At 40.9% G+C, this 27,598-nt stretch overlaps 1 long non-coding RNA gene across 1 annotated transcript in view; it reads left to right on the top strand.

Moving 5' to 3' along the window:
- Window positions 1-755: 755 nt before the first annotated feature.
- Window positions 756-27,598, top strand: part of LOC116899259 — a 107,055-nt gene continuing 80,212 nt past the window's right edge. Inside the window, exons 1-3 of the long non-coding RNA XR_004387701.1 lie at window positions 756-811; window positions 10,060-10,113; window positions 11,945-11,980. This is a non-coding gene — a long non-coding RNA (uncharacterized LOC116899259). The remainder of the gene's footprint in view (window positions 812-10,059; window positions 10,114-11,944; window positions 11,981-27,598) is intronic.

The raw sequence follows: 27,598 nt of genomic DNA, 5'->3' as shown, positions 1-27,598 counted from the left end.
TGTCTTGTCCCACAGACACCTCACAGCCTCCTCTGCCTCCTTCCCTTTCTGCCTCCCTTTCCACAAAGTTCCCTGAGCCTTGGTGAGGGGGGTTGTAATAAAAATGTCCCAATTGGAATGAACACTCAATCTCTTTAAAAAAATGAAATAAAAGAATGCACAATGGTCGAGATGCATACACTGGATTTTTCAATTTGTTCTTTGGGTACTATTATTTAGATACCAGAAATTTTATAGTATAAAATAAGCATAGTATGACTTTTGTAGCCGAGCCATAGTCCATTTATCTATGTGTGATAATTTATTGGATCGGGTCCTTATTCCTAGGCATGTGGAATATTTCTCGTAAATACCACTGTGTTCACTATAAGGTGCCTTCAGCTTTTCATCTGGTTTGTTTCCTTAGGATACATTCTTAAAGTACAGTCACTGGGCCAGGTGGAAGGAACTGATTTAAGAGCCTTGACATATATTGCGGAATTGCCCTCTGGAGAGTTCTTTCTTGCTTATAAAAGAAAACAAATGATTCTTCTTCTAATTATACTCTAATCATTTTTAGGTCGTATTCCCTTGAACCTTTGAACTTCTTGGTTTTTAGGGCTCAGAATTGCATATTTTTAAATATGTGCTTCTTTCAGAGGATTAGCAGATCAATCATTTTGTTACTTATATAGCCAAACGACATAGCTCTCTTGATTTTTCTTAGTAAAGCTTTTGAAGTATGACTTTTTTTATTGTTTAAATCATTTCTTTCCAGGGTGAACCAGGAGCCAAAGGAGACACTGGTCTGGCTGGCCTTAATGGACAAGATGTAAGCCTAATTCTCTTTTTAGTAATGTTCTGTTTAGATTTTACCACTGAAATATTCTTTCTAACGCAATTAAATCTGGCTGTCCTTGGCAGAGCCAGCCACAGTCAAACAAAAGGAAGGGTGGAGGCAGGTTTTTACACAGCTATTTTACAGCAGTGTTTTAGTTTCATTACCGGGCTCTCCAAGGCTTCATTTGTCTCATGAATGTCTTTTCTTCATCTTTATTTCTTGCTGATTTTTTAAAAGCCTTCCTTTCACTGTCAATTTCTTCCTGCATATGTTCAGCAATGCCCTGTTCTCAGCTGGCTTTCATACTCCACGTCACCCCTGACTCCCCCTAGAGAAAGGTTGTGTCTCCAGGATGGCACTTGTGTAGGGAAAGAAGAAAAGGGGGGCTGTGTACACTAGGCTCATACACTCTTCCAGAAAACAATGACCCCTCGACCACCCATACAAGAGTAGAGTCCTTCAAGCTAAAGTGTGCTGCAGTCTTTGACATGTTTGAATCCAATTCGCACCGTCCCCTTTCCCTAGAAAGCTATTGCCCCTCCTTACACAGTGCTACCTTGGATCTTAGAATGAAACTTGAACAGTAGGCTAATTTTTCTTTTTCTTTCTTTTGGAAATGTACCTATTCAAATCAACAGTCACCACTTTCTATTGAAATGCAGATTGAACTGGGAGCTTTCACTGACCACCCTTATCCTCCTTTCATGGTCTCATTTATACATACACTGCTTACATGGCTTAAAGGGCCGCATTGCTCCTTTATGGGTTGAGTATAAGAGAGCACTACCCACAGCTCACTCTGTTCAGTTGCATAATGACTGGAAGCCTTTGAAATCCTTGCCATGCCTAGTGGTATTGCGAAATCCACCTTGTGTGGAGTAGACCTTGACAACAGGAAGGAAGCTGAAGACCAATCTTTGTGGACCGTGGAGGAATTTAGAGAGTTTGGAAGAGACTTGGTTCCAAAAGAGAAATGCCCCAGGAGTCACCTCCGACACAAGTTTCTTTGTGCCACCGTTGGTTTAGCTCCTTGCATATTTCCCAAGAATATCCATGCACATTGCTACTGTGACCCTAGCCCTTCTTGCTCCTCAGCTCTGCAGTGAATCTCCTACACTGTGTTAGGTACTAGAACCTGTGGCTTCCAGCCAAGGAGTCTGTACATACTCTTGTCGCCTTCTCTTCTATATCACGATGCTGATCCATTTGTTTAAACGCAGCATCTAACCTACCTTGATGTCACTGCACAATGGGATCTCATGAAACTACAAAGCTTCTGTAAGGCAAAGGACACTGTGGTTAGGACAAAACAGCAACCAAAGCAACAGCAATTGGAAAAGATCTTTACCAATCCTACAACTGATAGAGGGCTTATATCCAAAATATACAAGGAACTCACAAAGTTAGACTACAGGGAGACCAATAACCCTATTAAAAATGGAGTTCAGAGCTAAACAAAGAATTCACAGCTGAGAAATGCTGAATGGCTGAAAAGCACCTAAAGGAATGTTTAACATCTTTAGTCATAAGGGAAATGAAAATCAAAACAACCTTGAGATTTCACCTCACACAAGTCAGAATGACTAAGATCAAAAACTCTGCTGACAGCAGATGCTGGCGAGGATGTGGAGAAAGAGGAACACTCCTCCATTGTTGGTGGGATTGCAGACTGGTACAACCATTCTGGAAATCAGTCTGGAGGTTCCTCAGAAAATTGGACATTGCACTACCTGAAGACCCAGCTATACCTCTCTTGGGCATATACCCAAAAGATGCCCCAACATACAACAAAGACACATATTCCACCATGTTCATAGCAGCCTTATTTATAATAGCAAGAAGCTGGAAAGAACCCAGATGCCCTTCAACAGAGGAATGGATACAGAAAATGTGGTACATCTACACAATGGAATATTACTCAGCTATCAAAAGCAATGACTTTATGAAATTCATAGGCAAATGGATGAAACTGGAAAGTATCATCCTGAGTGAGGTAACCTAATCACAGAAAACACACATGGTATGTACTCATTGATAAGTAGATATTAGCACAAATGCTCGAATTACCCTAGATGCCTAGAACACATGAAACTCAAGAAGGATGACCAAAATGCGGAAGCTTCACTCATTCTTTAAAAGGGGAACAAGAATATCTTTAGGAGGGGATAGGGAGGCAAAGTTTAGAACAGAGGCAGAAGGAACACCCATTCAGAGCCTGCCCCACATGTGGCCCATACATATACAGCTACCAAACTAGATAAGATGGATGAAGCAAAGAAGTGCAGGCTGACAGGAACGGGATGTAGATCTCTCCTGAGAGACACAGCCAGAATACGACAAATACATAGGCGAATGCCAGCAGCAAACCACTGAACTGAGAACGGGACTCCCATTGAAGGAATCAGAGGAAGGACTGGAAGAGCTTGAAGGGGCTTGAGACCCCATATGAACAACAATGCCAACCAACCAGAGCTTCCAGGACTAAGCCACTACCCAAAGACTGTACATGGACTTACCCTGGGCTCCAACCTCATAGGTAGTAATGAATAGCCTAGTAAGAGCACCAGTGGAAGGGGAAGCCCTTGGTCCTGCCAAGGCTGGATTCCCAGTGAACGGGATTCTTGGGGGCAGGGCAGTAATGGGGGGAGGATGGGGAGGGGAACATCCATGTAGAAGGGGAGGGGGAGGGGTTAGGAGGATGTTGCCTAGAAATGGAAACCAGGAAAGGGAATAACATTTGAAATGTAAATAAGAAATACCCAATTTAATAAAGATGGAAAAAATGGTGATAAATTTAAAAAAAGATACATGGAAACTATTGAAAAAAAGAGTTCTGGAGCATAAGCAAAGACCCACATTTTACCCTACCTGTGCCATTCATTGAAGAGGGCCAAACACATGGAGAGTGCACTTGTGGGGAGAAAAGCATTCCTCCTGAATAGGATGGTCCTGCAGGACTCAAGCAAGCACAACTCCAATAAGAAAGGTTCAATTCTATTCCTTTCACCCTGTAATTCCTTAAGACTACAAAGCAGGCCACTAAGCAAGAGACAGCCCATTAACTTGCTCAGCATGTCACCTGTCAAATGCTCTGATCTAGCCTGTCAGAGAGCTAGCAGAAGACCAAGTTTCAAATTTCTAATAAAATTAGAAAAAGAATGTTTTCCTGGCCACAGCATCTTCACAGCTAGGGAGACTGAAAAGAACGCAAGCCCTCATTACTTGTTATTTCTTGGTCATGCCTCCTAAATATCTTGGGGAAAAATCAAGGATGGAAAACACCATCTACATGTCAACTAAGAAGAGAGTAAAATCCTCCTTTAATCCCGAAGGCTTGACGAAAGATATCATTTTCCTACTTCCTCATGCCATGCACCACGTCTTGTTCTTTGGGACGAAACACTTGACTGCAAATGAAAGATTTTCAGCACTCGTGACAACTCATGCTGACCTCATAATTACAGGTGCACCTTGTAGGGGATAGATGGTATATTCATGGTGATTTTAAATCTCACTAAAGTCAAGTCACTATAGGGATTTTAGCTCCGGAATATTGAGTTAGAATGCAAGTGAGCTAATTCAGTATCCCAAGCTTGCCACCTTCTAAGCTACTTTCCACATCACAGTGACTTGTAATGATTTAATATTTCCACTAAATGAATTCAAGCAGGCCTGTCTTGATGGTCTTTCATTGTTGCATATCGGATTTGGTGTGATGTGATGTATTCTTGTATAATACATCTGTCTGTGCCAACTTTTTCACAAAATAGCTAGCCTGCTTAGTTTAGAAAAAGGAAGCAGACTGCGGTCCATTCTTTCTCCGCTAGGCACTGTGGGATTTAGGGCAAGAGGATTCTCTGCCATGTGAGATTATCTTTATCTATATGTATGTATGTATGTATGTATGTATGTATGTATATGCATGCATACATAAGCATACAATAACATTTAATTTAGAAAGAGGCAATGGATTTGAAAGAGAGCTAGCAAAGGTATATCAGAGAGTTGAGAGGGAGGAAAGGGAGGAAAAGGCAAGGAGAAATGATGTAATTGTAAGCTGTAAAAAGGGAAAGAGAAGCAGACTGTGTTGTGTCCTCAAGGTTCTCAAGTAATATTAAATAGCCTTTATTAATGAGGACAACAAAAATTCTCCATCTCTCTCTCTCTCTCTCTCTCTCTCTCTCTCTCTCTCTTTCCCTCTGTGTGTGTGTGTTTGTGTGTGTGTATAAACTTGTGTGAACTTTGAGTTTAAACTCTAAAGTATTAATAAATGTATTTCCACTGCAGTATAACTGATGGATACTTAGCAATATAGAAATTGAAAAGTTTTTCAATTTCTATAACTTACTTTTCAAAACATAAGGTCTTTGTTTATTCAATAGTCAGATGATTCTGATTGTTATGTAGCATTAAACAAATTCAACAATAGTATCTTAGAACAGACTTGAGATAGTATGTAAGTATCCTATTGTAGCCATCGAAGCTAGGCTGTCTGGTTCGAATCCCAGCTCTTCCAGTAGCTACGTGTCCCATTACTCCACTTATCCTCCCAGTTCTTTATTTGCACAGTGGGAAAATCAGATTATTGGTGCTTGCCGAATGTCCTTCGAGAACCAAGGTCACCATTCATGCAGCAGTAGAAAGATGCGAGCATACATAAGAACTGTGCAATCAACCATTCTCAGTTATCAAAAGCTTCTAGATGTGACGTATTATCTTAAATAGATACCCCTTTCATTAATTTCTTTCCACTCAACCTCAGAAGAGTAGGTTTCAGTCATTCAGTTGAATCTCCTTTTTGTTAATTTTGATCTTTTAAACATCGTACAACAAAATTACTGTAACCGACCTCTCTGAAATCATCACACAAATCTCCATACACCAGTGCGATCTGTACTACTAATTATAAAAACCCTGAAATCACAAAACCAGAACGTATCATCTGGCGATGGCTGTTGCCATTGCTCAGAAACAAGATTCAATGAGTAGAAAGGACAAGGAGGTAAGTAGCTTAAATTTTTAAATAAATAATATTTTATACGAATTGATTTTTAAAAATGCCGTATTATATGCACAGTAGATTTTCCCAATAAAACTCTGCAGTCTATTTGCTTTATGTAACACCATCCCACGACTTTTATTTTGCCTTTAGAGAAAATTTCCCATCTCACATTACATGGAGCTACAACTACCATGCTTCGGGGAATGAATTACTGAAATCCCTAATAATAGATACCCAGCCATGTCTCCAGTTTAAGATCCATTTCATTTGATGCTTCTCAACTTAAAGTTTTATAGATTAAAAAAAAATTCCTAGGCAAATACTGTGTTTGCAATATTTCTCCTTCCCCCATCTCTCCCTCTAACTTCTCCCACATCTCCCCACCACTCCCCATTTCTACACACACACACACACACACACACACACACACACACGCCCAACTGAGCCCATGTTATGATGTTCTTATGTACATGTGTCTAGATCTGATAACATTTTTAGGAGTGGATAACCCATGACTGAGCACATCCCTTTGGGGAGAAGATTCCTTTCTTACAGCCATTGATGACTGGTAGCTCTTCATCCAGAGACGGGGCCTCATGAGATTTCCTTAATCTGCACGGGCTTGTCAACAGGTGTTGGCATTTTGCAGGTCTTGTTTAAGGCAACCATATTGTCAAGGTTTCCTGGTCGCACCTCTGCTATCAGGAAGGCACAGCTCGGGTGTGAAAGGGACTAACACATTTTTAAACAAGTTTTATGCTTTTGTGCGGTGTCCTTTTTTCTCCCCTCTGGCACTCAATAACCTTGATAGCAGCAACAGCATGACAGGAGGAGAAAAATCGTACTTGCAAAAAGCATTAGCGAGCTGCTTTTCAGAGCCCATTACAAACCCATAGCCTTAACATCACAGTACTTTGTCACAGGGGACATGAGTTACATGGGTCTACTTCCATGGCCATGGCTGTAGGAACATAATGAATACGTGCTTCTCCGCTGAATTTTATTCTCTAGGATTTAAAGCACAGTTGCTACCTATCTGTCAACCTGAGTGTGAAAGACCGCAAAGAACACTATTAATTATCCCTTACTTGCCCTAAAAAATAATAAATAACCATTTTTAGGAGACGGCCATCTACTAACTGTTCTTACAATTATGATTCTGAGCATCTCTTCAAAGTAACCATTGTGTGTACTTTTTTTTTATAACGCAGGTACACTGACTACCTAGGATTATGCACTATTCTTTCCCTGACTCCCAAATGCCATATTGCAAAAGTCTTGAGCACATCTAATAGATTTGCAGGCTAATTGAAGTGGCCTGCATTCATTCATTCATTCATTCATTCACTTATATTTATTCATTTATTTACTTACTATTTGTAGCAAGGAAGCTGTTATTCAAAACAGCTGTAACGGGAATTGCAGTAAGGGAGGGGGCTCAGGCGCCACCTCTGGATCCAAGGACCTGGTTGTAGTTGTAGACAGCAGCATAGAGGAGACAATGTGGGGGGAATTACGAAAGGGAAATATTAAGTACAACAAGGTTCTGGTCTAAAGGAATTCTTTTTAAAGACAGCCAAGAACTAGAGGTCAAAGGGAGGAGATGAAGAGCAGATTCAATTAATCCTGAGATTTGCCGGAGAAAAACCAACTCCGCCATATGGGCCAAATTTAAAGTAAGCTTTATTTAATATTAACTACTGATGGATTTTTGTCACGCCCATTCCCTGGGCTTTCCCCCACTGAAAATGGCCTCAAGCCATGTGTTGTAGGGGTTTATGTGGACAAATCTATAGGCCACCGTACTTTCCCATGAGGCGTTATTATTTTCTAAGAACTACAACTCCCAACATTTCAGGAAGTTACCTCGGGCAGGTGGGGCTTATGGGTTAATTTAGGGCATTCCTAGTCTAAGGTTGGAAGAGTTTTGTAAGCTGACTTAGCAATACTTTTAGATGACCAGGTTGAGCAAGCCAAGGACAAGGCAAAGGCATGGTCCAGACTTAGGAAGAGAGCTCAGAGGAACCTGATTAGCATTCGGAAATAGAGGTTACTTTTGTTACCAACTTCTCTTGTATCTGGTCTGCAACGTGGTGCAGAAATAGAGAGAAAGCTACAAACTCCAGAGAAACGTAAACATGCTACAATCTCCATTAGCCGTGCTGGAGAAAGGCAAAAGGAACAGGCAAAATTACTTTGCTAATATACATTACTTGATTCATTATTGCCAACATTATCATTTCAATGAATAATATAAAAACATATGAATGGGGCTGGAGAGATGGCTCAGTGGTTAAGAGCACCCGACTACTCTTCCAGAGGTCCTGAGTTCAATTCCCAGCAACCACATGGTGGCTCACAACCATCTGTAATAGAGATCTGATGCCCTCTTCTGGTGTATCTGAGGACAGCTACAGTGTACTCATATATAATAAATGAATAAATCTTTAAAAACAAAAGCATACGAATGAGCTAACATTATTTTCTTATACTACACATTAGAAACATAACTGGAAATGCAGCTCAGTAGTAAAGAACTTGGTGGGATGAGCAAGGCTCTGGGCTCATTCCTCATCACTGAGAAGAATGAGGGTGGAGAAGGAGAGCAGCCGATGTGCAGCTACTCTATCAGACGGTGGAGGGCTAGGATAGTGAGTGGCCACAAGGCACCGGGACAAATGTTTGGTGGACACGTGGATAAACGAATGGCACCTGTCTCCTCATAAGAGGTTAGGTTACTCTTCTGCCAGGTTTTACTCTCAAGTGTCTACTGTTTTAGAAAGGAATAGGTAGATATTCCAAATAATATTCCAAATAGCGTGTAGTATATTACTACATTTTAAATATTATTTATTAAACACTAAATATTGATTAAAATATATTAAGGCACCATCCATTCATTTCAAAGTTGTGGGGTTTCTTTTTAATTTTTTTTTTACAGAATATATACAGGATCTATATGCTGAAATTGATAACTGTTAATAAAAGATATTTTTTTATTAACTTGAGTATTTCTTATTTACATTTTGAGTGTTATTCCCTTTCCCGGTTTCCGGGCAAACATCCCCCTAATCCCTCCCCCTCCCCTTCTTTATGGGTGTTCCCCTCCCCATCCTCCCCCCATTGCTGCCCTCCCCCCAACAATCTAGTTCACTGGGGGTTCAGTCTTAGCAGGACCCAGGGCTTCCCCTTCCACTGGTGCTCTTACTAGGATATTCATTGCTTTCTATGAGGTCAGAGTCCAGGGTCAGTCCATGTATAGTCTTCAGGTAGTGGCTTAGTCCCTGGAAGCTCTGGTTGCTTGGCATTGTTGTTCATAAGGGGTCTCGAGCCCCTTCAAGCTCTTCCAGTTCTTTACTTTTCAAGTTGAATGATGATTTAATCCATCCTTCGTCCTTGTTGATGTCTGACATGATTTTCACATCCCCTGTGCAACAAAATTGTTTCATCTAATTATTTTTATTACTTTGGTTTGTTCTTGGAGTCTATATTGAATATCTGTAGGTGCTGTGGTGTGCATTATTTATTCCCTACAAAACTCCCAGGTGGTGATTGCTTGATTCCCTCAGCTAGGAATAGCAAGACATTTAGACTTACTGTGTGTAATATCGCTTCTAAATGCTTCCTCTTTGCATGATTCTAAATGTACCTAAAGTGAAGGAAGGTATCAGCCCTATTTGCACGCAGTCAGGATGTGTCCATACAACTCACAGTTTAACATGGACAAGATGCTACATTTCCCCTCCAGCCCAGGGAGTGACAGAAGAACGCAGCCTCTCTATCCCTTCCTCCCAATAATTAAATTTCTTGATGGTGACATGAGCATGTTTTTTGATGTAACTCATGAATTTTTTGGCAAGCTTTGTAAAGGCTAAATCAATGCTAAATCAGAGGTATTTACAACGTCCACAAATTTAATCCAAAGAGGATATTTCAAAGCTCATATAGATCTAAATGATGGTCCCCCAGATGGCGAATTAATGTAATTTTAGCAGGAAACAAAGTTGCACAAATATGCAATATTGAGGCCCTGCGCTGGTTTAATGTATCTGAAGCCACCACAGTGCAGATGGAGCTTATCACAGTGGTGCCAGTTGCCTGTTTCCACACTAGAAAGGAAAGAATGGTGTTTGGGAGTTCAGGGAAGCATGAATCGTTTTGTTACTAATAACCTGTCAGTAATTGAAGCTTTTGGTGACTCTTCCATAGAAAATTATTTTTGTTATGTTCTTTTCAGGGTTTGAAAGGTGACTTGGGTCCTCAAGGTCCACCTGGCCCAAAAGGAGAAAAGGTACCGTATCTACACCAAAGCACATGCACACACACACACACACACACACACACACACACACACACACTAAATTGAGTGACTTCTTGTAGATCCTATCTGGTTCCACAAACACCATCCTGACTATGGCGGAAGGCTGTGGTGTGAAACACTTCTGAGTGAGGAAAGCCTTTCGGTTGCTTCAGTGTGAGAGACTGTGTGCCGTTGCTGGTTGACATTAACACAGGAGTGAAACCTCCTGTTTCTCACCTTTGCCTGACAGCATGAGTGTTCCATCAGCACATTAGCAAAGGTGTCCTGTGTCAGGAAACTCAGCCAACAACACCAAGCTGTCACCTTAATGATCAGGCAGGTGGTGTTGGAGGAGAGGAAGCTCACTTTGTGCCTCTGCTTTAGATCCAATGACCCATTTCTTGTGTTTCCCCCCTCCCTGCATCACTTCCTAACGGCATTTGGGAAGTGGCCTCTAAGTGAGAGCTAACGAATATTAAATTCAAGTGTTGATTTGAGTGAGGTTAATCAGGCAATCCTGATTTCATGGGAGTCATACATGTCTACATTTTATTCTTCATGCAAAGCACATACAGAATTCCTTGTCTGTCTTAAATATTTATCACTGCACTAGAGATGACCTCACAAAGCACTCCTTAGCAACTGATTTAAGTTCCGTACAACTGTTGTACAAAGCTATGTCTTAAAACTTTTCAGATAACCAAGGTTAATGAGAAAAAGAGAAAATCCTAGATATACTTAGCATGACAACCCCAGGGCACACACCACAGACACATGGAGTCCATAATGATCAAGGCGACAAAAGCACAGCAAAGGCACTCGGTCCTGATGGCTATGGAGTTCTTGTTAAGTGACTGGAGCTCGTGAGACAAAAGCATTGGGGTGACACATCATGAACTTTGGATGCTTTTTCAAAGACTGTTTTTTTTTTTTTAAAGACAGGGTCTTACTGTGTAACCCTGGCTGCTCTGAAACTTGCAGTGTCAGTGAGGCTGGCCTTAAAGTCACAGAGATCCTATTGTCTCTGCCTTCTGGGTGCTGGCATTTTAAGTGTATACCACACTGCTGCGCCCAGCATTCTGAGGGATTTTTTTTAATAGTCAAGATACACACACCTGACAACCTGTATTCACACAGGCCAGCAAAGCAGTTCTAATGCTGGAAAACACGGACAGAGGGAGCTTTCTGAAAGCTGGAGGCACAAGTGATGCCCATTCAGCAGAGCCTAGGAGAGGCTGTGGAACAGCTCCTTGCAGCTGGAAGGCATGCAGTGGAGAGGAGGTGGGGGGGGATCCACTTACTATTTCTGCTGATCCTCATACAAACTTTGTCAGGAAAATTATCTGCCACCGTGATGCTTCCCAGCTGCTCTGTTGGCAAGTGACCATATTTGGAAAGAAAAATTTTGTTTTCTAATTTTGGATTCATAGTCAAAAGAATAAAAAAAATTAGATTATTTTAGTTTTTTTTCGAAACACGTTTTGCTACTGCAGGAAGCACGAGGGCACGCAAGGCGATTTTTATATCACAAGCCCTCAAGGGGACGTGATGCAGCTCTCATTGTGCAGAAAATGTTATCGAGAAAAATTCTATTTTTATGTCCTTTTGAATTATGAATTTGCTGGTAGGGAGATTGGGAAGGGTTTGGGGGGAATTGGGGAATGGGGGAAGAATATGATCAAACTATATCATGAAGTTCTCAAAGAACAGATGAAAACGTAAAAAATGATGTACCTTTATATATTGCTTCTCTCCATAACCTCTTAAATAATGCACAGAAAGTTGCATCTGTTGATTGCGACTTTTCTTTCATCTGTTTTAGGGTGATATGGGACCTCCAGGGCCACCAGCCTTAACTGTAAGTAATTTTAAAGAAAAAAAATCAAAATGGAAATGTTCTGTTTGCTATTCATACTACGTCGTGACTGAGATAACCATTTAAGCCACACAAGGATTATAGGAATTGAAAGTGAGCTTTGACTATGCCTAGCAAACCTTCTCCTTTTAAAGATGAATTCTATTGTTTTTTTTTATAGAAGTCTGTAATCAGTGTCTACCTCAAGCAAATTTCTACATCCTGATCATGCTTCATAATCAAGCTCCTGTGGTTGATTAGGCATTATTTTTAAATAAGATATATATTCTGAGTTAATGGAAGTAGACATTTCTACTTGGCCTAAAAAATTGTAAAAGTGACACTAGATACAACCATCCAATAAGGAAAAGCTCCTTTTCCTCCTTTCCTCTCTTCTCTCTCTCTGCCTCTTCCTCATCTCCCTCGCCCACATATCCAGAACTCAGAATTCTGTATGTTGACCAGGCTGGCTTTGAACTCATAGAGACCCACTGGACTCTGCCTCCCAAGTACTGGGATTAGAGGCTCATACCACCACACTCAGCCAAGAGAGACACTTTCGCACTGATTGTTACTTTGCTTGCAAACCTACCAGAGACTATTTTCTCATTATTTACTCATAAGATTTGCAAATGATAAAATGGCAGGAGATTTGTGAGAAAAGTTAATAATGTACACGTGATAGGAGAGTTGCCAAGTAAACGTTTCATCATTTCTTAAGTTTCTAATCATAAATACATGGAGTATTCCCATTTACGTATGATTTACTATTATAATTAAAGCATTAAAGATTCTCATTTAACTTAGGAGAATTCTAAGCTTAATGGAAAAGAAAAAACAATTAAGAACAAGTGTAGCCTGTGGTCTGTCATCCTTCATGTTGCTATTATCAATGCTGTAAATGAAGCATGAAGTCATATTCAAAGACCCAAATGATGGTAGAAGTGAGGTTAAAGATGTCTCCCAGTTCTTGGGATGGGGCAATCCTGGTCATAGAACATAGGAATTTGAAGGGCCGAGATTTTATATATGGGTATTTTTCCTAGAACTTGAACACCCCAAAAGGAAGGAAAGTATTGCCTTGTTCACATCACTTTCCAAATGTAATTTAAAGGAGACAAATATTTCATGGTATATAGGAAACCCAGGAAGCAAAACAAGGGGCCTTCCTTTAGAAGAACAAAAATCTTGAAGATTTTCATTTTCAAAATTGAATGAAATAATTTTGAAAGAAACTCTTTGTGGCTTTTGTTTTATGTATTTTGGAATTGGAATTTCATTTGGTGTGACTTAGATTTTGGCTTGCTTATCTTATGCAAGGCATGTGACTGTTACTTCAGCTCAGTCACGTGTCTAGCCTTCAGCTCAGTCACGTGTCTAGCCTTTAGCTCGGTCACATGTCTAGCTACTTCACTTAGTCAGTTTCAGGTCCTGTGTGAAGGCCAATACGTGGCCTTTGTTTATTATTTCACTAGAAATGAAAGTTAGGACCCGCAGCCAAGAAATTGTATTGGACTCTATGTACACAGTGAATGGTCCATAGCAACTGGTTCCTTTCTTCTAAGGAATGCCCCCCCCCACAAATGGTCTCTATGCCAGTTATCCAGGATGCATTACATAGACAAAGCTAAGATATTTTGCTCTGTGGTGTCTAAAGATACAACAAATTCAAATTCTAATAAAAATGCACTGCATTTTATTTTAGAAAACGAAATTATTATAACATGGGAGTATTGCTATTTGATATACTTGCCACCAGTTTGTTTCCTTGTGTACACAATCAGCTATCATCTAAAAATAGGGGTGTGCACTAAATCTTTCATTGACCTTGTAATGCATGTTAATATTTTATTAATTTAAGTAACTCATATCAGTCTTCCAGGAAGCCAAAATGACTAACTGTTCTGTAATGTATTCAACAAGACAATGATAAATCAGAGTGCTCACCCATAGGGGTTCTCAAAACTAGCTTCCACTAAAATCCATTGGCAGGCATTAGCAAATACCAGCATTTGGGTCTCCATCCCATCAAATTCTAATTTAATAGGTCGAATGTGGGACCAGCACATATTTTAAGTCCCACAAGTAGTATGTGGAAAACCATTGTTTACAGAAACTAGTGAAATAAGCTTTCTTCCTGCCCTAAATTTGTTTAGAATGCACCATGCTCTGGTTTTCATTTGAAGTCCAACGTAATGAAGAGCAATAAAGAAATATCTCTATCTTTGGAGAGGCATACTGGTAAAAATCAAAATAGAAGTCGGCTTAGTTAAGTAGAGGGGATTAGGGCTAAGGATGTCTTTCCATTACAACCTTAACACAGGACACTTAAGTATGCCTGCTGGGCTAGATGCCTTAATGCTTCTCAAAACCTAAAGTGTGTAGGATCCACCCAGGGAATCTTACTGACGTGCATAATTTTATTCTGTAGGTGTAGGGTTGAGAATAGAAATTAAACATTCTCAGAGGTAGCCACTTAGAAATTGACAGTACTCCTGGCCCATGGATCAAATATAGCTTAATACTATTTCTAGCTCACTGCCTCATTTCATAGGTCAGTGGGTTCCCATCTTTACTTCATATTCAAGTTAACACAGGTACTTTAAAAAAAATATATAGCATTTAGGCTGTAGTGATTGAAATTGATAACAGAATCTTGGGATAAACCATGAAGCAGTCAGATCACATTTTTCTGAGGTAACTTCTACATAGTTTGAGACTCACTAGCTTGAAGGTCCAGCTAATGATTTTTCTCTACAGCTTCCTCTTGAAATTCTTGGACAAACATTTAGGAGTCACCCACTAGTCCATATTTGTATCAGAAACAATCAACAGGATAACTTGCAGGACTTGTAGGTGAGGCTAAACTCTCTGGTAATACCTAATATGGCATTCCTGATGACTTCATTAGGAGGATGAATTTCATCTGTACATATTTGCAATCCGCCAGCAAGTCCAACCTCCATGTGTTTTTTTTTTCTTCGGCAAACTCACAGCATTGACGACTTCAAGACATAGAGTCCTAAAGGCTAAGTTTACACAGCTGAGCTGAGTAAAGAGTGAGCAGGCTAGACACTTTTCCTCATCTAAGTCACAGTGTTTATTTATCTTAATTGAATATAAAGCTTTGTTTACCAGTGAATGCAGAGAAATAGTAATTAATGATAATGTCTTCGCATGAAGCATGTTTGTGGGTGATTGGGTTTATTGTGATTATTTCTCTATATCCCTGTGAATTACTGTGCTTTGGCCACTGGTTTACATTTTTAAAACTAAAGTAAAACCACACTGTAAGTAATCCAATATTGGATACCAATGCAATAGGTATCTTCACTAAATACACCGAGCTCTAAGAAAAGTGGCTTTTCCTCTCTCAGCAGCAATCAACCATCAGCTAGGTCTAGAGTCCCTCTTCCTTCATGCTAAAAAACAAATGAGATTATAATATAATTAAATTATTTGCCCCCTTACTTTCCTCCCTCCAAATCCTTCCAAATACACATCTTTGCTTTCTTTCAAAATCACCTATTTTCATTAAGTATTGTTTTTGTTACTTATTTGAACTTTCTAAGTTCTCATTTATGATCGGGCCCAGTGAAGGAAGTGGATAAAGGAATAATTGAAGCCAATTTGCAAGGAGTAGAGAGAAGGAAAGTTGGTGAAATGTCATGAAGTGCAGAACCCTGAAGTAGGCTCACAAGAGAATCTCAATCATGGCAGTTCTTGCCCTCCTCTGTCACCTCACAACCATGGGCTCTTCCCCCTTGTACAGGAAGCCTTAGAAAAAAGTAGAGAGAAGAGGGCTCGCAAGAAGATTGACCACAGCGGCACTGCACTTTAAATGCAGTCTGTACTAAATGCCCTTCTGACTGATGAAAATAGTTCGTGTTCAGATTCCAGAGCAGAATCCCTTTAATAACATTTAGATCCTTCTGTAGATTCATCTTCATGGGTCATATAGACAGAACTCCAAAAGGACCACATGAGGGTGGGAAATAAAAAATAAAACTAAATGAACAGGAAAGGAGTTGGAAGGAAAAGAAGAGATAGCAAGAATGGATGGGAAAGAGAGAAGAAGGAAGAAATAAAGGATGCATGGGAGGGAGGTAGAAAGAAGGGAATACTTTGGGGACTGATGATGTAGAAATGGGTGGCAGTTACACCTCTGCCTCTTCTATCCTTAGCCTTAACCATTCTTGAAAAATCTGAATGATACTTTTGACATCGTGTGAATAAACTCCCAATCTTCCCAGTTGCCTTCTTTAAAGCTTTTTCAGATTATTCTAATAATAATACATTAAGTAATAACCTTAAGAACAAACCCTGTGAATCTGGGCATGAAACACAGTCTACAAAATCTTGTCCAAGAATCTTTCCTAAATACACTAAGCTCAAAGAAAAGTGGCTCTTCCTCCCTCAGCAGCCATCAAAAATCTGCTAGGTCTAGAGTCCCTCTTCTTCCATGTTAGAAAAAAAAGTGATTATAATATGATGACATCATTTGCCCCTTCCTTTTTCTCCCTCCAAATGCTCCCATACATACATCCTTGCTTTCTTAATTAGAATGCCAACCCCAGCTTGTTTCTTTGGGCCATTTGCTTGGAAAATTGTTTTCGTCATTTACTCTGAGGTAGTATCTGTCTTTGTCTCTGAGGTGTGTTTCCTCCATGTAGCAAAATGCTGGGTCCTCTTTACATATCCAGTCTGTTAGTCTCTGTCTTTTTATTGGGGAATTGAGTCTGTTGATGTTGAGAGATATTAAGGAATAGTAATTGTTGCTTCCTGTTATTTTCGTTGTTAGAGGTAGAATCATGTTTGTTTGTCTCTCCTTTGGTTTCATTGCAAGGAAATTATATTCTTGCTTTCTGTAAGTGTAGCTTCTCTCCTTGTGTTGGAGTTTTCCATCTATTATCCTTTGTATGGCTGGATTTGTAGAAAGATATTACATAAATTTGGTTTTGTCGTGGAATATCTTGGTTTCTCCATCTATGTTAATTGAGAGTTTTGCTGGATACAGTAACCTGGGCTGGCATTTGTGTTCTCTTAGGGTCTGTGTGATATCTGTCCATGATCTTCTGGCTTTCACAGTCCCTGGTGAGAAGTCTGGTATAATTCTTATAGGTCTGCCTTTATATGTCACTTGACCTTTTTCCCTTACTGCTTTTAATATTCTTTCTTTGTTCTGTGCATTTGGTGTTTTAACTATTATGTGATGGGAGGAATTTCTCTTCTGGTCCAATCTATTTGGAGTTCTGTAGGCTTCTCGTATGTTTATGGGCATCTCTTTCTTTAGGTTAGGGAAGTTTTCTTCTATAATTTTGTCGAATATATTTACTGGCCCCTTAAGTTGGGAGTCTTCACTTTCTTCTATACCTATTATCCTTAGGTTTAATCTCATTGTGTCCTGGGTTTTCTGTATGTTTTGGGCTAGGAGCTTTTTGCATTTTACATTATCTTTGACAGTTGTGTCAATGTTTTCTATGGAATCTTCTGCCCCTGAGATTCTCTCTTCTATCTCTTGTATTATGTTGGTTATGCTTGTGTCTACAGCTCTTTGTCTCTTCCTTTGGTTTTCTATATCCAGGATTGTCTACCTTTATGCTTTCTTTATTGTTTCTATTTCCATTTTCAATTCCTTCACCTGTTTGGTTGTGTTTTCCTGTAATTCTTTCACTGATTTTTGTGTTTCCTCTCTAAGGGCTTCTACTTGTTTACTTGTGCATTCCTGCATTTCTCTAAGGGAGTTCTTTATGTCTTTCTTAAAGTCCTCCATCACTATCAAAAAATGCAATTTCAAATCTAAATCTTGATTTTCTGGTGTGTTTGGATATCCAGTATTTTCTTTGGTGGGAGAACTGGGCTCTCATGATGCCAAGTAGCCTTGGTTTCTGTTGCTTAGGTTCCTGCACTTGCCTCTAGTCATTGGGTTGTCTCTGGTGTTTGCTTATCTTGCTGTTTCTGGGAGTGACTTGGCCCTGCTGTTGGCCTCTGTGTCTACTCCTGTAGAACTGTTTTCCTATTTTCTTTCAGCCTTTCCTGAGAACAAGCGCTCTGCTCTCAGCTGTAGCAGTGCTCCTGGGGACTGTCTTCCAGCTCTAGGCACGGGCAGGAATCAAAGGGTCCTGCCCCTGACTGCTCGTGTAGGTCCTTGTACCCCGCAGGTACAGTTGGCACTATGTGAGTCCCTCTTGGGTCTGGACTGTGGGCAGAGGGTATTCTCCTCTCTTATTTATTCTTTTCAACTGATTTATCTTCTTCCAATAGGTAAAAACTTCCCCACCAATAAAGATAGGAGAATTTTCCTGTTCCTGATATTTTCTTTTGCTAACAATGTACAATGTATCAATTTGTGCTTATCTTTCATGAACAGGAGGGTTTTCTCAGTTATATATGTGTAAGTAAAGCCATTGCAAGATAAAGAATGTCTTTTGTCCAATGTAGCAATAAACTGTCTAATTCCCTCCAAAGTAGCCATAAGAATTATTGGCTTCTTTGACAATTTATGAGAATTATCAAGGCAACTACATCTTAACAATATTTGAAATGTTAAATGTTTTTGTTTAAGAACTTTCATAGCCCTGAAACACATTCAAATGCTTGTGGGGTTTTAGGATATATATGGAAAACATTACAAATCAACAAGAGAAAGAGCAGGCCACTTCAAATATTATATTGAGACAGCAGCTTTTCCAAGAGACAGAAAAATATACTATTCACTCATAATGTTCCTTTTTTATGCTGGCAAGTATTTACAACCTTTGTAAGGTATGAAATTTGTTTGTATGGTCTCATATATTTACTTATAGCTAACCATATGATGAAAATTTTTCTCTTCTTTCTTCAAGCATGGAAGCTCATAAGTTTTATATTAAATGTGATCTTTCTGTTTCTTGTTTTCTGTTTGGTTTGATGTTGTAGATTGTTGTAATTGCCAATGAATCTCTTTCCTAATGGATCAGGCAGCAGCTATGCATTCCTCGCTTTTCTCCCCAGTGTTCTAGGTTCCTGAATGAAAGACACACACACACACACACACACACACACACACACCCTTTCACCGAGGTCAAATATTAGATATTTGCCTTATAACTCATAACAGTAGCAAAATTATGGTTACGAAGTAACAAAAAATAATTCTATGGTTGGGAGTCACCACAACGTGAGGAAGTATATTAAAGGGCTGCTGAATTAGGAAGTTTGAAAATCACTGGTTTAAACTCTAAACTTGGATCTTTCAATTCAGCTTTTCCTGCAGGCTTTTCCTTATTCAGTTAAGACCTCAAGCACAGCCTAAACCTCTTAAAAACAATAAAAATGATCCTGTTTCCAAATTTTGACTCCAGTCCAGTATCTGCCAAATGTTGTTACATTTCCATGATTTTTATTGCATGTCCAGTGTCTTCAGATAGTTGCTGGCATACACACACACACACACACACACACACACACACACACACAAATGGATACATGCGCACACATTCGTACACACACATGCATATATCATACTTGATGTTTAGCAATACAATTTACATATTATATAAAACTGTAATAGAATGCTTTGATATTGTTTCAAACAGGAGAAAATGATAAAATTTTCAGATTACAGAACCCTCCAGTAGAGTAAAATTTAAAACACCTTTTCAAAGTGGGTCAGTGTAACAGCTGCATTCAGTGACTTTCCATTTCTAACTCCTAATGGTCAGTGGGATTAAAACAGAAAGCCCACCTTCCACAAGTTTCTCAAGGGGAAATGCATGATTGATTCTTTCAGAATCCCCAAATGCAAAGTTGAATTCACATAGTCCCCAAAAGACAAAGATAACTGTGATGAAGTTGAAACTAGGAAAAAAAATACCTTCCTATCATCTTTCCTGACCCATGTGACCTTTTGCCTGCACTCCATCCTCCCTTGTTATGTCTTTATATTTAGTCCATAGTTGATAAGTATATGTTGTTGGTCCAATAGGAACTTATGGATCATTCTGGAAACTTATGATGCATTTTTAATGTAACACTGAATTGCATATAAGTGTTTTAGCTATGTTGCCTTTGTAAACATGAGCATATAATCTTACCTCTCCTATTAGCCTTACCTTTGACACCTCCCTGGGATCTGACTACTTCTGTTTCTTCCACCCCCATCACTGACAGTTAGTACCATGAGTCTCTTGGTTATTTCAGTGACTAATAGCCTGTCATCTCTCCATCCTTCTGTCCAGCCTGAGATTTCTTTTCTACTAGGGATGGAACCCACTGCTTTACACAGATTAGAAAAACCATCACCACTCTGCCTTTATCCCTGAGCCCTTTCTGAACACAGGAACCAGAACAACCCAGTTACTATTCTGCTCAAAGTTGCTAATGTCTTCTTCTGCTTTGATTCTAAACTGACATCCAAATGCAATACAATGGCCTACAAAGTTTTACAGAATTAAATTCTTACTGAGCTTCCTAAGCTGTCTGTTATTATTTCTGACAACATCAGAACGTGTTCCTCTCCCTCTTCCTCCCCTTCCTCTTTCCCTCCCTCACCCCTCTCCCTCCCTATTCCCTCACCTCCAGGTGCACTCCCACCATAGGAGCTGCACATTTCCTCTTTGCTCTTCCTAATGCATACGTACCTAACATCCTTCCCTGATGATACCCTCTCCACACTCATCACCCTCTCCGTGAGCACTCGGCCTACCCTTCTGTTATAAGGGCACATTAGAGTGTCTAATGCCCATCAGATGGTCCATGCTTTCTAACTGCACATCTCTCCTAACATTCTCATGTACTTGGGACTTCTGTTTACTACTTTGTTTTCACTTCTCTTCTCCATCTTAATATTAACCACAGGAAGGCAAAAGTCTTTGATTGTCCTGCTCATTGACTATGAGCATACTAGGAGTTAGGCACGGTAAAGACACTGAATGCAGCGATTACACTGACCCACTTAAAAAACAAAGTCATTTTCTTTGAATTCCCAGCACATCTAACAGTGCTTGGCACCTTGTTTCCCCTCAAGAAATAACTGGTGTTTAGTGAATAATTTCTTTCTTAACTTTGTAATGTTGTATTAGCTTCAGTGACTTAGCTTACTTGATTCCTCTACTCTAACAGAGTTTGTATACCAATACTTTGGGTGAAACTGATAAAGTCGTGTGCTTTTCCATCACTGACTCCATTTTTATCTCTCAAAGGTCATTTGTTTACTGAGGCCTTCTGCTTCTTCTTAAGTCACTTTCTCAGAGAGTTGCTCACTGTTGAGCTTTTTCAAAGAAGAATAATGAGCAGCTCTAATGTATTGCTCTGCCGCTGCACATTGATTCTGCTTAATGTTCTCAGGTTTCCATGAAGGGAAGGGTGGGAGATGGTTGAATTCTAATCCATGTGATATGTCTAGTAATTACTAGAGTATACACTGGCTAAGTCTTTGACTTACAGTTTATAGAAACTTTTCCTGGGGTTTATAGTAAATCCTAACTGTATCCATTCGTCCATTTCTTAGCACATTGTTGACATCTTAGAAGGGAGACATAGTACTTCATCTATCAAACTGCTCTCAATTTGGTGCTTTTGCTTTTATTAACCCAAATTTCAATAGCACCACGATTCTGGCTGAAATTCTCTTGGACAGTTACTAACCACAAAGAATAGCTCCATGTGGATACAAACATCTTTAAACAATGAGTTTAAGTACTGGGAATAAATCACAGTTTTTCTCAACTTGTCTGGTCACCCCTATAACAGGAATGAGGATATGTCTAATATCATTGCCAAATACTGAGGCAAAATAGACATCATTTAGGGGACAGAGTTTTGAATACCCTAATAAATAATAGCTTATTTTATGGGTTACAACATAGACTATTGAGACAACTCTTTTCAGAATTAGCTTGTTTCTAATATATCATATCCAAATAAGTAGCAAACTACATCCTTAATGTCAAGATGTTTTAAAGAACAAATAACCATTGCACTTAAAGTGTCTCTTCTGTTGGTATTATAATATACAAAGAAAGTAGCATCAGGTGCATTTAAGAAGAACATTTATTGTTATATGCATTAAGATTTCCTTGATTGTGGTGTGATTTGTCTAAGATTACAGTACAAGGGAAGAAAAGTAATCAGATTCCCTTTTAAAATAATGGTCATCATAGTTTTGAAACTAAGAATTTGCTGAAATACCTACCCCAACAGTGGCTCCATGTCCCGCGCTACGTCTCGCCAGCAGGAACGACGCGGCACACACAGGATCCTTCTACAGAAAAAAGCTTTACTGCATCTTGAGAGGGAGAGCATAAGCTTACAATGCGGAGACGCCGAGAGAGGAATAACCGTCCCTTATATAGGAAACTATCCTTGCCTAGGACGTGTCAGTCTCTGACTGGTCGCTGCCAAGTATGCCAGATGACGTACCATAGCGTCGTGTCCCTTGGTGGGGAAGTTACCAGGCGCCTGCGTATTGCCCTTTTTACTAGGTGCGTTCTGCCAGATGCTGGTGCCATCTTGTAATGGAGTATGTAAGGACAGCTCCTCGGACAGCTCCTCACATCTGTGAGGAGAGCTCCTCGGGCAGCTCCTCACCTCTGTGGGGGCCGCTCTTCGTTGCCGTTCTCACATCTGTGAGGACAGCTCCTCCACATCTCCCCCTTTTCTGTTTTTTTAAGCAAACAGGACACCCAGATATAGGGGCGAGACAGAGGTCATATCCTCATGCAAAGTTGGCCGAACCTGTACAAGAGAGATACCCTTAGGCTGTTGTTGGGACCCAGGCACTCCCGACCCGTCGCACTGCCATTTTTCGAGGGAGGAAAACTGGGGCAGAAACCCTCATGTAATATGACATGCCTTCCAGGGGGCGTGTTGGTAGAACTTCCCTGTGCGATGCTAAGCTCGTCACCCCTCATGGGCTGCTCAAGCCAGACACTCTAATCCTGTGCAATGAACCGAGGTTCTAGGGTGCAAGAGCTGTCCAGCCGGCGACCTGTTGCTTGAGCATGGTCAACCAGATATCAGCTGCGCTCCTTGTTCAAGGGGCCAAGCGCCTGGGCAATCACTACTTTGTCCTTTCTTGTTTGAGATCTCAATTTGCAAAGCAACCAGAGGAGTAACACTAATCCACAGCAGAGGATCACTCTAAAAAGTCCCTCCCACCCATTCCTTGAAATAAGAGACTGCTGAGGTGATCCAGGGGCTGACAATCCCTCCGTCAAAGACAGGTCAGTCGGGTAGAATTTACTTGAATGATGGTGGCTCTCAGCTCCCGAAGTGTCTGTTCAAACTCCGAGGTCAATTCTGTAACAGATGCTGTGAAAGACTCTTAGACAGATTAGCAGCTCAGGTAAATTTGTCATATTATATGGAGGTGATACAAAGGCCTGGGAGTTTTGCTCATAGCCAAAGCTGGGCCAGTTGCCATAGAATGTCTAATTGCCATCTATCGTTAGTTGACAAGCATAAGGCCTCCCTATATCTGAGTATTGGCGAGGCCTGTCTGTCCCGAAACCACAGAGGCGGTGGCGATAAATCATTGATAGTTTGGGTTGTCTGTACTGAATTTGACAAGACCAATGCCGAGGCAGTAACGAGGCAGCGACTGCTAATCGTAGTAATAATGCCAGCAATAATTGCAGAAGTATCAAAATCTCTTTTTCCTCTAAATAAGGTCCTGGTAGCCGGGGCATCAACAGGGATCGGGCTAAAGCGAGCCATGCCCGGTAACTACTGCGATATTTTATATGAGTAGCTGTCCAGACAGAGGCAGCAGGTTTGATGTTCCCCATCCAGGAAAATGACAACCGTCCCTTTTCTCCCTTTCCTCCAAGTAGCATCACCATGGGCGTAAGTGCAGCTACCACTAACGCAATGTAAGGCCACCACCATAGAGAACTGTGGCATTAGCCACAATGTCCTCCTCACCAGTTCCCCATGTGGCCTCCCTTAACCAAGCAGAAGATTGATTATATAACATAATGCAAGGGAGATCAAAAGGTGTTTTGTTGAATATGCCAAAACAAAGGCTGCCCTTAAGGGGAATAGTCCTATTTTCTTTTAGTCGTTCAACCTGTGGATCCTTAGGTAAATAGGCCAACCCTAAATCCCTGTTAGTGGTACATCACCGGCATCGGGAGTGGAAAGGTTGACATTATTCCCCATCGAGCTCGCCCTGCACCGTTGCTGGCATCCATGGAAGAAGAGTGAGGGAGGTGCAGGGGTCCCAGTCCCTTCTTGATCACTTGCTGTGATGCTCCGAGTAAGTCGTCCTGGGATCCATATGGGATTTTCATTGTCCTGTGGAAAAACACAGACAGCTCCCCTGGATCTTATTAAAACAGGATCCGGGCCTTTCCATTCATTTGTTAATACATCCTTCCATTTGACTAATTCTTTTGTCCTCTTGGGCTCTGAGCAATGTCGCTCAGCCACTGTTTGTCCAGCTTCATCAAGATTTAAAAAATTTAAGGTAAAAAGGGCCAGAGCAGTGGCCACTCGGGGTGTTGGGGGGAGTTCTATCATAATTCCCCTTCTTTGTTTTATTAAATATGATTTGAGCGTCCGATGAGCACGCTCTATGATTCCCTGTCCTTGAGGGTTGTAGGGCAGGCCCATCAGGTGGGTAACCTGCATCTGAGCACAAAACTGACGGAATTTTTGAGATGTGTAGGCGGGGCCATTGTCAGTTTTTTACACATTTTGGCTTTCCCAAGCACTCCATGCTTCAAGGCAGTGCTGAATGACATGTGTTGTTTTTTCTCCTGTAAGTGGGGTGGCATGTAGAATGCCAGAACATGTGTCTATAGATACATGCACATACTGTAATTTTCCAAAAGTAGAATTATGAGTCACATCCATTTGCCAGATTTGCAATGGCTGTATTCCTCTCGGGTTGACCCCGATGTGAGGAACTGGGAGGAACTGGCAGCACTGTTGGCATTGGGTGACTATATCACGTGCCTCTTTTTCTAGTTATAGAGAAGCGGGGCGTAAAGTTCTGAGGTGACATGGAAATTGCCATGAAAGGCTTTGGCGGCCTCTAAAGGAGAGAGGCCAGGCCACAGCTATCATTTTGTGGCTTTGTCAGCCAAATCATTCTCTGAACTCATTGGGCCAGGGAGTCCAGAATGGGCCCGTATATGAGTAATGTATACAGGGAATCTTCTATTTAATAGGATAATTTGGATTTTTCGGAAAATATCTGCCACCTTACTAGTGGTTTTAATTATACCTGCGGTTTCAAGAATACTAACAGCATTAACCACATAGGAGGAATCTGAAACAATATTTAGAGGAACCTGGAATTTTCAATGACCTCCATGACCACTAGGCATTCTACCACTTGGGGTGAGGTTTCAAAATATTGTCGTGAGAATACTTGGGAGTTTACCACATATGCTCCCACCCCTTTTTTTGACCCATCCATATACACCGTTATCCCCTCCTTTAATGGTCTGTGGGATGTGACGCGAGGAAAACAATAGGTTGTGATCTTGCAAAACACAATAGGGGGTGTTTAAGATAATCCTTATCTATCTTCCCTGTAAAGGATGTGAGCAACACTGCCCAATCATCAGAGGTAGCGGCTAGAGTTTGGACCTGGTAGGGTGTATATGGAATAATCAAGGATTGGGGTAGAGTCCCAAAATGACAGATGGCAGCTTTTGGGCCCTTATAGCCAGATGTGCTACTGCAGCTGGATACCAATCAATAATCTTCACAGGGAAGCATGTGGATGGATCCATAACAGTGGACCTTGTTGCCCATAAAACTGCAGTGGGTAAATCCTTGGTATCTAGTACACAGAGTGAAAAAGGTAGAGACCAATCAATGCGTTGCAATTGGGCCTGTTTTATGGCATCTTCTACTTTTAGTAAGGCCTTGGTTGCAGCGGGAGTTAATACACGAGGGGAGGTGATGTGGCGTCCCCTTCAATATTTCTAACAAAGGTTTTAATTCATGGAAGGGATTTTAAAAATGGTCTCAACCAGTTGATATCTCCCAAGAGCTTCTGAAAGTCATTAAGAGTATGGAGGTGGTCTCTACGGATTTCCAGTTTCTGGGGTATAATCTTATCAGGGAAAATAATGGATCCTAGAAAATGACCTGTGTCAGCAATTTGGACCTTTTCTGTAGCAATATGTAAGTCCCATTGTTTAAGGGTTTTTTGTAATAAGGAATAGGCTTGTTTGAGTAATTCTAAGTCTTTATGACACATCAATATATCATCCATGTAATGAATTAACAGTAAATTTGGATAGGTCTCCCTGACTGGTTTGAGGGCTTCCTGAACATATAACTGACACATCGTAGGGCTGTTGGCCATGCCCTGAGGTAGGACCTTCCACTGGTATCTTTTATCAGGTTCAGTATGATTAATTGATGGGACAGTAAAAGCAAACCTGGGCCTATCTGGGGGGTAAAAGCAGAATAGAGAAAAAACAATCCTTGATATCTATTATTACCAAATTCCAATCTTTTTTGTAGGGCCGAGAGTATAGGAAGGCCCGCTGAATGGGTCAAAGGATTCCATCTGATCGTTAATGCCCCTCAAGTCATGGAGTAGTCGCCATTTTCCTGATTTTTCCTTATTACAAAAATTGGGGTGTTCCAAGGAGAGGTGGAGGCTTCAAATGTCCCAATCTTTATTGTTCATTCAGCAGTCCTGTAGCTGCCTGTAATTTATCAGGGGTTAATGGCCATTGGGGAACCCACACCGTGTCCTCCGTCCTCCATGGTATGGGTCGTGCTGCCCCAATGGCACCTAGGAAAACCCAGGCCTTGTTTATGGGGGGTTGGCGATGGGTTCAATGGGCGTGAGACAACCCTGTTCTAATCCCCTAGGCCTTTCCTTCCTTATAGCCCATCCTTGACATCATGTGGGCCACTTGTGGGGGGTATTCATTAGATAAGGTCAGTCCCATGGTCTGCATAACATCCCTCCCCCAAAAGATTAACAGGCAGGGGAAGTACATAAGGAATAATTGTCCCTGTCGGCCATCGGCAGTTGTCCAAGATTAGAGTGGCAGAGAGCTGATCATAGGGCATGACTGGTAGCCTAATCCTTGTAGTGAGTGAGAAGATTTTGTGGTAGGCCCACGATTGAGGCCACCATTTTGAGGAAATTATACTTTTATCAGCCCCAGTATCCAGTATGCCTTCAATTTCTTTCCATTAATTTCTAAGCTCAATTTTGGCGGTTGTTAAGGTGAACCACCAAATATGCGAATCATGACCAGTGGACCCCATGGGTCCCTTGGTATCCTGTATTGTGGCCTGGGAGCATGGAAGGAGTAATAACTGTGCTATTCTATCTCCTTTACTTATGGAAAAAACCCCATCGGGACTTGAACAAAGAATTTGAATATCAAGAGCTTGAGCTTCAACAAGGCCTGGATGGACTATCAGTCCTTGTAGGGCGAGAGATCCTCTCCCAAGGACAAGGCCTATGGTTCCCAGGGTAGAGGCCCCACAGTCTGAGCAGGAATTGGCTGAATGCCCATCTGGGGCATTAGAAAGAAGTCTGAGGCAGCACGCATGGGTCCAATTTTGTGTCAGCTCTTGGGGGACCTCCTCTGCCGGGTCGTGGCCCTGGAAAGCAGTTCCCATATCTTTGAGGGCCCTGGGACCGGGGGCCCACNA

The sequence above is a fragment of the Rattus rattus genome, chromosome 4, assembly GCF_011064425.1.
Source record: "Rattus rattus isolate New Zealand chromosome 4, Rrattus_CSIRO_v1, whole genome shotgun sequence".
Lineage (NCBI taxonomy): Eukaryota > Metazoa > Chordata > Mammalia > Rodentia > Muridae > Rattus > Rattus rattus.
This window is presented reverse-complemented; position numbering and strand designations above follow the sequence as displayed.